The sequence below is a fragment of the Netta rufina genome, assembly GCF_964035555.1.
Source record: "Netta rufina genome assembly, chromosome: 21".
NCBI lineage: Eukaryota > Metazoa > Chordata > Aves > Anseriformes > Anatidae > Netta > Netta rufina.
Genome location: NC_140145.1, coordinates 4,204,861 through 4,213,280, shown reverse-complemented (window position 1 = coordinate 4,213,280; position 8,420 = coordinate 4,204,861).

The following is an 8,420-nucleotide window of genomic DNA, read 5'->3' as shown; positions in this document are numbered from 1 at the left end:
CTTACTGGGAGCTCTTTTTCCAGCTGGTACAAATATACGAACAGTTCCACAGACTATGTAAAGCGTTAATAACTTTTTGCTAGTGTATCAGGATATGTTGATGAAGATTCTGTTAAGTAAAAGATGTTAATTCCAAGTTCAAGCTCATGAATAACAGGATCGTTTCTCATCTCTTTTTTCCAGTATTGCTTGCTGAGGACTGTTATTAAAAAATAAATAAATAAATAAATAAAAAAAGGGAGAGAATAGAGGAAGAGCCTCCCAGATAGTCACATTAAATATGGATAATAAAAATCCTTAGTGTCAGGCCCACAGAAGTTACCAGAAGCAGATGGTACAAAGACAAATGAACGGGAATTGGCAGCATGCATAGCATAACCCCAACCTCCTCAAAACAGGGAAAGAGAACGGAAAAAAAAAATCGCAGTGTACCACTTAGAAGTGACCACAGGGAATCTCTTCATTAGCTGGAGGGCTTCCCAATCCAGTCTTTGGCAACCCAGCACGTAAATTAATGCTACCGAGGATGCAATCTGGCCTGGTGCCGTCTGGTATGCAGTGAATACCTCTCTGGAGGGACATATTATCAACACCAATATATGGCTGTTTCTTCCCTCATTGGTTTCCTTTATGGGAAAGTGCAGTGAAAAAAATGATTCCCTTCAAATTATTTACATGTAAACCTTATGATTTCAGAGGGAATAGCAAGACTGCAATTAAATTCAACCTTATTAGCATTAAACCCCAAAGCAATCACGTCAAAATAGATCTGAACCAGAACCCCCAAGAGTGAACAGAGGAGGAAATTGTTTCCATGTCCTTATTTCTGGCTGCTGGTTTCAGTCTCCTCCTATGTGTCTTTGCTGACTACGTGCACATGCTAGAGAGGCAGCAGTACTCCCACAATGATACCCCAGCTGACAGTACTCTCCTCCTGGAAAACTCCTCAATATAAGCTCTTCAGAGATATTTTTGGAGGATTTATGGAAGAAGGTTTCCAAAGGTAGTCATTCACCGAGGCCTCTGAGAAGTCCTACTCTGCCACAACCTTCCTGTGTGGCAGTACCCAGTCTCTAAAACCCAGTTATCCTGATTTCCTGAGGTGCCTTACTCCCTCTGCAACCTGGTGGAGCTACAGTTATGCCTTGGGCCCTGTGCCACTGGGTGCTTGTGAAGCTAAGTGCGTTGAAGAACATGAGCTGGACAGCAGCTAAGGTAATGGAGCCTGTGTTAAATAACAGCCAGAAGCAAGAGGTGTGGTAACAAAACACAGTGGCCTGTGGGAAGCGGTATTTTCTATAGAGTTGAGTGAATTCTTCGATGAAATATGTGTTCCCATTAGGTGCATTTGGAAAAATCCCATGCTAAAGTCTCAAGGAACCCGTCTGACCTCTTTAAAGAACGAGGCCAGTGGGAGGCTTTGCAGAGACCTGAAAGCTGGCTCAGCCTGTGCCTCTGGTAGTCTGCTGCCGTGAAACCTTATCGGCAGCCTTCACGGGTCGAATTGTGTGTGCTGGGTGTCTGCTGGCTGGGTAAGTGCCTATAGATCCACCCTAAATGCCTCGCAAAGGCACCTGCTGTGAGCGATGTTGAAATCTTTCAAGTGCTATATATCTTGTACTCAAGGTTAAACTGATTATCAAATTTCAGGTTAGGAACAAATTTTCACGTTCCAATTACGTGGTGCTGTTGGGGCTCGTTAGGTCTCCCCTGTACCTTGGTAACTTCCCAGGACCACTTGAGCATTTCCCATTCAGCAGTGCTCTCTGGGAACCAGAGACACTTGCAGTGACTTGACCTTTTCTGTGGTCTTTGACACCTGACAGCTGTGGATTTGCCAAATTTTGGGCCTGGCTTGAGGAAGGGTGCATGAAGTGTGTGTGGTGGATCCCTCTGAGCTGAATGCCTCGCGTGCAGTTGTCTGACCTGGTGGCAGGAGTCGGGGAGTCAGGTCAAACATCAGCTGCTAAAGTGTGACAGGTCCTTAGGGAGAGGTGGCACTTCTGTCTGACCCCCACTCCAGTGAGGGGTGTGTAAAAAGCCGTAGAAATAAGTAATGCTGCTTTTAACCCAAATAACTGTACTTGCCTCTAAGCAGTATCTTGAGCACAAGATTGGCAGACAAGAAAACAAAACTGAAAGCACATGGAAATCTCATCCAGCCCAAAGTGCCGTTCTTTGTCCCTTCAAAAGCAACACACGGCCATAAGCAACCCTGTGACAACAGAGGAGTGTTGGGGGAAAAGCAAGTGGCACGTGGTGCAGGGGAACCGGGGACTGAGGGGCATTTGGCTATTTTTGTACATCTGAGTGCAAGGGCTGGGGAAGGAAAGTTGCAATGTGAAAGCTGTTTTGACTCACATCAGCTGGAAATGCCCAGCAGGATCTGGCTGTGTTTCCACTCACATAAACCTGGGCTGTGCCAGGTTGTGCGGAAGCAACACCAGAGCACTGTGAGCTTTTAGCAGAATGGGGTTGCTGTTAGACATCTGTACGAGTTAGGCAGAAGAAAGGCTGAAATAGCAGTCTCTTCTGGGAATGTTCACGGATGAAGGCAAACTAATAATTTTTAAAAATCTGCTATATAGCTGATAGTTTTAAAGTGACTTTTCTATTTCTAAAAGGTAGTAGGAGAATTTACGTAGACGAGCTGGAATGCTTTGTGTTTGTCCATGCACTCAACCTCTCAGCCTGCAGCTTGGATTGTTTTCTTCACCCGCCACATCCTGTGTGACACTTGCATGTTCTGCAGGTATGCAGCTAAAGTGTACTTCAAAGCAAAGTGAACAGAATCAGCTTCTACTTGTGCTGCTTTTATTCTGATGTCAGAAAATGTATTTTACAGTGGAAGACAATTTCACTTTGCTTTAAGGAACATCGGTATAGAGAGAACTTAGAACTGGCTGCAAAGAAAGATATGGGAAAATTGTTACCCTCCTTCCATTCACAAACAGATTATTGCTCCTGCAGATGGTTTTATTCTCAGCATTACAGACAAGTACACGTAAAGTCTCCAGCTGTTGCCCTAATGTTTTGGACATCCAGTGTAAGGGCTCTGAAGGTGGTCTGGGATCCATTTCTTGGCTGAAACTTCCAAACCTGGAGCTGGGAAGGAGAGCAGGTCCTTGGAGTTAAAAATAGCGGTGAAGACCTGCTTTGCCTCTTTCTGAACAATAAAATATCTTTCCCAGGCTCCTCTGCACATCATTCTCTCTCTCTCTCTCTCTTCCTTTTTTTTTTTCTTTCTTGCATCTTCCACAGAAGGAGATTATTAGGAATCCATTCCTAAATCAATAGCATATTATAAGCCTTTGACCACCTGGAACTATTCCTGATTAGAAGATGCAGAGACAATTTCTGCTGCTATCTTTCCCGTGTCCCTGTGCCTCTTCCAAGGACTGCTTTAGCTAAGGGAGCAGAGCCAGCAGTGAGCAGTCTCCACTTGTGTTGGTGAAGGAAAACTGGACAGCTTGGTTAAGAGCATCAGTTGTGGTTTTATCCCCAAAGACTGGTAGCAAAGCTCACAGCCCTGATACACATTGGTATCCAGCTGTTTTAATTTTGTTTATATATTAATTGAATTCTTGAACTAATAATGAAAGTCCCTTTTGAAGAATTGTCACTAGAAGGGGGAACAAGCCTTTGGAAATTAATAGAAGTAATTACTTGGGTGCAAGATGATTCTCTGCTTGTCACGGTGCAAGCTGTCAGGTCAGCTGCAGAGGGAGGCTACAGTGTTTAACAGCTCAGTGAGGCTCCTCAGCCCGGCTCAGTGAAATGCATGGAGACAGCAGAAAAATTCAATTTGTTAATGTGTTCGGTGTTAATTATTTAGCATGCAGGGTTGGTTGTGCAAAGGTTTCCATCGGAAACAAAAGTTACTCTCACAAGGCCGGTTACTTTCCCTAGCCCAGTAAGGCACCCTCTGATGCTCCAAACATAGCATGCTACATCTCTTATTTTAACATTTTATTGCCTTAGGTCCAAAGACTGTTTTACACCTCTGCTAAGCTAGAGGGGAGACACCTGTAGTGACCACCTTCTGCGTGAACAGGCTACAAAAGCATGAATTTAGTTTCATATAGCACTGGACTACATAATGACCAAGTTTAAATCCCAAATCTGCTCAAACTGCTTGTTCTAGATGCTTTTGATTGCTCTGCCTGATCTGTTGATATGACCAGCTACACACTGATATAAAATATATGAGGTGTAACTGTTCTCAGCAGAATGGGACCTTACATTCAGAGACAACTTGGAGATTCTACAGTAAATGCTCTACCCTTACATGTTAGTGTGACATGTTGGGATTAATCGATTATGATGCAGTATGCTGTGTCTTGACATAATTCTCAAGGAGTACCATGCTTCTGTTGCTTACTCGAAAAATATCTTTTTTCCTGAAAATGCTGAACTTGTTCTTTTGGCAGGAAAACTTTTCACTTGAAAACAATACATAAGGTAGATATTTACTCAGATTTAGTAAGTTTTTAAATGTGTTCCACTCAAATTTTGTTCTAGTTTAGTTTCCTGGAAAACAAAACAAAACAAAAAAATCTGGATCATCTCTAAATGTGTTTGTTTTTGTTTTTAAGTTCTGTTAACAAAACAAAGCCAGCTATCAGTAGCCTAACAGTTCTCATCCTGGGACTAGCCTGAAGAGAAAATGGAGCTCAGAGGCTGTATGCAGGTGAATGGAAACTTGCGTATACGAGGTAGTTCCAAAAATAAAAATAGAAAGTTTCCATTCATCCATCTAAATGACCACAGGAGGCATATGGGAAGCACTCCCAGGAGAGAAATAGCACTTAACAGTGCCTACAGCAGCATCTATAAAGTGCTTGCCATCTTCCAATTAGCAGAGGATAAGTATCCTCTTTGTTCTTTACCCTGAAATGAGGCTGCCAAAGCTGCCAAGGACCTTATAGCACAGCTTTGGAGGCAGCATCACCAGTGTTCTTCCAAGGCTTACCGGGCGAGGTCTTCCCCTGCTTCTCACAGCGTGTACTGTCAAGGTCAGCTGCTGGAGTGAGGCTTTGGAACTCCACAGCCCGCTGAGATCTCATCCACGCTGACTGAAATGCACGGAGACAGGAAAAAGATTCAGTTTGTAAACACGTTCAGTATTAATTATTTAGTGTATAGGGATAGGTGTGCGTTGGATCCCTTTCTGAGTAATGACAGTCCTTCCCTGAAGGGTCTGAAGACCAAGGCATTGTTAGAACATGATGCAGCTAAAAGCGTGTTTTGACCATTTCCAGATGATTTGGATGGGTGAGCCAGACTTACATGTATTCCTTTGCCTGGGCTCTGTTTGCAGTGGCAAATATATAGGGTGGAATGGAGGGGGAAATTGTCTTTTCCTTGCTCTGTTTGAGATCTAGAGAGATGAAGTGGAAGAGGAGGGCTTGGTCCTCGATAAGTCAATTAGATGGGAGCAAATGCTCCTTTGGGAAGGGTGCATATGTTCCTTTAATAGCCCCAGGCTTTCTGCTGGCATAGCTACATTTGTGTCATATAGCAATTAGAGCTGAGGCATAATGACCTTATAGTGATCTTGACAAGCAGTGCATTAATTCACTGGAGAAGCTGGATATCAGAAATGTTCTGCCTTAGTCTTACTTCTTCTTGAAGCATCTAGACAAATCCTATGCACTTACTATAGCAGCAAACAGTGCTTTGAATATCTGTGGCACCCGCTACCCAGAAAGGTCAAAATCAAAGCATTTTACCCAATTACCCATGCAATAATATTTTATAGGCAACTGCATCTGGATTACAGAAACATGATTATTCTGATTGGCTACTATTATGTAGTGCATGTATCTGAGGAGACTGAGATCTTGAGCGCTCTCCCAAGTCCTGATGTCCCTGCGTTATCCAGGTTTGGAGAAATGAAGCACCTCCCAGATTCTCCCCCTCTCCCGTGTTTAGTCTGCAAGAAGAGCAGGCAGATTCCATAGAAACCTACACACTTGAGCTTAGGAAGGACTAAACCAAGGTTAATAGTACCTCTGAAAAACATTCTCTTTCTGCAGGAGCAGGCTACAAATTTGTAAAAATGAACCAGGCTTGTCTAGTTCAAACTGTACAAGTTCAGAATGTCATTTAGTGGCTGTTAGGATTCACTTTCAATTTAAACACTTCTTTCTACTACAGGGAGCTTTTTACTACAGAGAGACTGGGTCAGAACCAGCACCATAACTTTTCACTTCAGCTTCATCACTCCTCTACTTCGGACAAAGCCTAAACCACTAGAGGTCAGGGGAGGAACAGGCAGGGAGACCCCCTGAGAAATGGAGGTGAGGATAAAATTCGGCAAGGGAGGCATTTCTCCGTGGCTGTATGATTTAGGCTGACTTAGAGAGCATTGATTTTTCTAGACAACCTTGTAATGAAAACACAAGAGTGTTACTGGTATCTGACATCTTTCTTTGGTCCCTGGTTTTGCTGCAGACTTCCAGCAAGACCTTTACAAGACACCTGATTGCTCTGTGCCACAGACCCCCCATCTGTCACCCAGACTTCTGCTGCACGTTGTGTTTTCCTCACTCACATCAAGCACTGTAGGGCAGTGATTGTCTTCTCCCAGAGGGGGGAGAAGAACAGGGCCCCACCATCCCCTGGGGCTGTCTGAAATGCAGGACACTCACCACTTCTCTTATCTCTGAGCATTTTCTTCACCGAGAAAAACTTGGTTAACCTGGCCTAACAAAGGAGGTCCAGCTACAGGATGGAGGCTCTCTGACAGATGACAGGTATTTGCCAGGTGCCCTCTTCAATGTGTTTTTGCTTTTCATCTGCAGCGTGTGGGTTATAGGCAGAGAAGTCAGGCTGTGCTTGCCATATTAGCTCCCATCAGCAGAAGCTAAGGGGCTGGGGATGTGACCCTCAGCACCACGGCTGTGGCTGAGCCCAGCGTGGCAAGTGGCCGTCTGCCAGGAGAGGGAGCTGCCTGCCCTCTGATGGAGCACACAGGGCGGGGTGGGTGTAGGGGAAAGTGCATTTCCTCACCTGTGCTTATTGCAAAGCTGGAGGGAGGCAGAGTAAGGACAGTTCTTGCCTTGGCCTTTTTCAGGGCTGAGATGTGTTAATCCTTGTATAGGAGTCTCACCGCTGTCCTCAGAGCACAGAAGGAGGCTGCGATGCAGATGGTTCATATTCTGCTTGCCTGCTTGGGGTGGCCACAGCAGAATCAGGGGGTGCAGGATGCTGCAGGGTGGTAGCTCTGGGAGCCCTGTGCACGTGTGCAAGGGATGCCAGCACACACCAGGGCATGTGCTGAAATCTCTGTGGCTGAGGTGAAACAGCAGGCTTCAGCCCATGAATACTTTTAAGTTCTTGAGTATTTCTCCACTATTTGTTCTGTCGCTTTCTGTCAGAAATCTGAACTAGCCCAGGAAACACGTCCTGCGTTCCAGGTACGATGCAGCACACAGTGGGGTTACACCCAGGGAAGCATTCCCCACGAAGGTTTGCCCTGCGCCTGCTGCTGACCTCCCAGGCTGAGCAAGCTGGTGTCTGGCTCATGCACGGGGCACGTGCTGCTGGCTAGGGGCTGTGAAACGAGGGGTGAGGAAGTATCAGAAGGAATCTGAGGGTGAGTCACGTACCAAGGGCTTGGGATTTGTAATGCATCTGGTTGCTCGCAGTGTTGTTGCAAGAAACAGAGTATTTCCTTGTCCTCGCAAGGTTGTTTGATTACTGTACTCACAGCCGTCTGCCCCCCACCCTGCCCCACCCCACTACGGTAATAGGATTGCCACCTGTCCCCTGGGGGTGGAGAAAAATAGTTCACATTTTTCCTCATCATTGCTCCTTTGCTGTGACTCTCAGCCCTGGTCTCTCACAGCTGGTGGCATCAGGAGGCCCCTTCCTAAACGCCCGGGGGAGCCTTGGTGATTAGGGTCTCCTGGGCTGCCGCGTAAGGGAAGGGCTCTGGCTGCCCGTGGCAGGCACGCTTTGCCATGCTGAGTGAAGTGATTGCTGCTCAAGGAGTATTAGGCATGTGTGAATGATTACACCCACAGCTTCTCGGTTAGTGCTGCTCATTCTCCATCTGCTCTGAGGAAGATCGAGGAAAGCCGCCAGGAAAATGCAGTAGTAAATAACGTTTCTATTGCACCTGCCATCAGAGAGTGGCGAAGTGTTCCGTGAGTTATGCTGGAGTCCTGCTGCCGCTGGGAAATGGGAGCATGTTCTTGTGTGGTCTGGTAGTGTGCAAACTGGGAGATGCGGAGAGCTGGCATCCCCGGGCAATGGGGAACTGGTGGAGTCGATGTCCGTATTTCCATTTTCAGGCTTGCAATATGAACTCCCAGTTGAGGATGGAGCACAGCAAGTTAGACGCCTTGACACGGCGATTTCAGGAAATTGGAAGTGCTACCAGATTGCTCAGTGAGTTTTTGGACGTGTAAGTA